The sequence below is a fragment of the Arachis hypogaea genome, chromosome 2 (assembly GCF_003086295.3).
Source record: "Arachis hypogaea cultivar Tifrunner chromosome 2, arahy.Tifrunner.gnm2.J5K5, whole genome shotgun sequence".
NCBI lineage: Eukaryota > Viridiplantae > Streptophyta > Magnoliopsida > Fabales > Fabaceae > Arachis > Arachis hypogaea.
In genome coordinates this window covers 51799249-51802178 of record NC_092037.1, presented here as the reverse complement: position 1 = coordinate 51802178, position 2930 = coordinate 51799249, and the positions used below count along the sequence as shown (strand labels likewise).

At 34.0% G+C, this 2930-nt stretch overlaps 1 pseudogene; it reads right to left on the bottom strand.

Annotated features, from left to right (window-relative positions):
• Positions 1-556: 556 nt before the first annotated feature.
• On the bottom strand, positions 557-1627 carry LOC140176983 (ABC transporter B family member 28-like; annotated as a pseudogene).
• Positions 1628-2930: the final 1303 nt, after the last annotated feature.

Below are 2930 nucleotides of genomic sequence, written 5' to 3'. Positions count from 1 at the left end.
TTTATCTTTGTTTTTTTTTTGCTACTTTTTCTCTAAGTCTTTGTAAAAATAAGGGAAATATAAGGATAATCTCAGTTTTAACAGCCAACTGCTAATATAAGTATTATATAATTTACTCATGAGAATTACACAGATGAGTAACCAAATAAAATTACCACTAACTAAAGTATGGCATTAGCAAGGGTTAGTACCTGCAGCATGGAACACCTGTGTTTATCAATACTTCAGGTGACATCACTGTGTTGATCAATAAGCTTGCATGAATGATTTGCAACTATTCATATTCATATTCATACCTTCTCTAAAATTTGGGAAGAAGATTCACAAGCACATTATAGAAGTATACATAGCTTCTCTAAAATTTGTATGGCTCTTTGACTAGCAGCTCTATATTTTTTAACCTAAGACAAAAACAAATATAATTAACCATAAAGTACATATAATACAGAAGAAAATAGAATTTTATCAAAGTCACTTTTGCATCAATTGCACAAAAAAGTAAATTGCACATTTAAGAATTAAAATTCAACCTACTCAGAAATTTACAAATTTAAACTTATCTCCATGTAAAGAATAATATGAGCTTATCAATAGAGACAACCAGGACCCATTCGCTCTTGTCAAATGTTCTTACATCCTCTCCAGCAACCGTTATGTAACCTCTTGCTGGCTGCATAATAAAATACCATTTGGCACCATCAATTCTCGAAACAACGAAATAGAATGAAACTTCAACTATCAACTTATGAAATAGAAGCTAAACCTCAAAGAATCGAGCCAATAGCTTCAATATGGTACTTTTGCTTGCGCCACTAGAACCTACCAGTGCAGTTACAGTTCCACAATTTAGTTTTAAATTTAACCGCGTAAGATTTCCACATCTGGCCTTAAAGGATAAGAGAAATAGACATCTGCAGTATAAAATAGGCAGGTAAGCATACTTAGAAAGAGAAAAGGAAAAAGAAATATATTGTGTTAACGTGATACTTAGTCGTCACTCTATTTATTATAATAAGACAAGTTCACATGCATGAGTTTTGTTACATAATACATTAAAACAAACTTTAGATTGGATAGTTCCTCGCAGGAAAACTAAATTAAGGAGAAAAAAATTAAGATAATAAAGCTTGCACTGAAGAACATTAGCAAACATGGGTCTTGAAGCAGTTAAGCTATTCATTAGAAAAGCACAACGGAGTGGATACGAAGAATGATGCAATAGAGATACCTTCAAGACAAACATCTCCAGACCAAGACAAGCTAAACAAATTGCTAGATGTTTTTAGTGCTGACATGTAATGCATTTGGTTCTTCTCAGTTGAACTATTAGAGAGAAATAATTTATATTTCTCATCATCCACTGCTTTCTATTGTCTTAGTTCTCTTTCTAAGCCGTGAGCAAGAGAATAATCAACCTGAACTCCAGAAAAAATAGAGTTAATCTTGTCAACAAATGCAAAAGCTCCTCGAAGATCCCCAACGGTATTAATGAGTCCTTCAACCTAAATGATATAATATCAGACAGTCAAGTGAAGATCAAGAGATAAGATGAAATAAATAACAAGTCACAACTTAATTTCCTTACAGCGAATGTTAAAGTGAAAGTATATCCAATAAAAGATGCCATAGCTCCTATAAGTAAGAAATGGTTGTCATCATCCTATAATACATTAAGGTTTAGATACAACATTATAAAGACGAACATAATTATACCTTGTAAGAGAATATTTTCCCATCAAATTTGACTTTGGGGCTTTTCCTCATATTGTCAAAAACATCTTTGTTTGCCCTCATATCTACATAGCAAGCCTCGTTTATCAGTTCTGGTGTAAAAGCCTGCCTCGTCTGCAATCAAACACAACTATAACAGTCACTAAGTAACCTCTAACATTCACCAATCTTGAAAGGGCTAAACACTACTTGAGAGAAAAATTATGTAGTTAGCAACATGATTTTGATATAGATATCAATGTACCTCATAGAGGAGATCGATGACACACTTCATTTAAGCCCCAACGGGGGCTTTGCGATACTGTTGATATGTTGAAGCCTCTCTGTGTCATTTGAGAATTTAATTCCCGACATTGGAGAAGCTGTTGCCAGAGCAGGATTCTGTTTCTATTTTTGATTGGCAGCCTTCGATGCCACGATGCTTGACAACGTCGACTGGCACTTCGCTTGCTGCTTCTTGACGTTGTCCAGCTTTCCATACAGTGACATCTGAGAATTAGATCAAGACAAAAATCAAAATCAAATAACCATAACCGATTTGGGGACAAAACTTGAAAAACACGACTCCAAATTTATTAATCTTTACATGGTTCTTTTTAGTAATTTTGTTTGGAAGATTGCCCGATCACTCATTTGAATTTTCATTAACAATTTAATACTCCAAATAATTTATAGAATTTGCAATCTGCTTTTATCACTACATCCTTTCACAGGGTCCATGTTCTTAAGACTTTTAAGCAATACCAGGGAACCTCAAACAAGAAAGAACAAGTACAGAAATTCGATGCAGCACAAAACTAGATACCTCACCATTGTCGTTGTCAACAATTTCATAATAAAAAAATTAACCATATTGACTCAAACCAAGGTTGTGCAAACCAAAATCCAAATTTAAAAGTGGAAAAAAAAAGAAAGGAACATTTGATGACGAGGAATCATTCAATTCAAACACTATTTTAGAAATTCAGTATCTCATAATAAGCAAAAATTAACAAACTCAAACAGAAATCAGAAAAGTTAGAAACTCGTATTATTAACAAAAATACAAAACAAGCAAAATTAAGTTAAAGCGGCAGTGCTTACCGGCGGCGAAGGAAGAAGGCAGGTGCCGGCAACAGAGGAATCAGAACTGACAGCAACAGAGGAAGGGAAGTAAGCTCGGATAGAAAGCGACAGAGATCTCGAAGATACATGTTGAC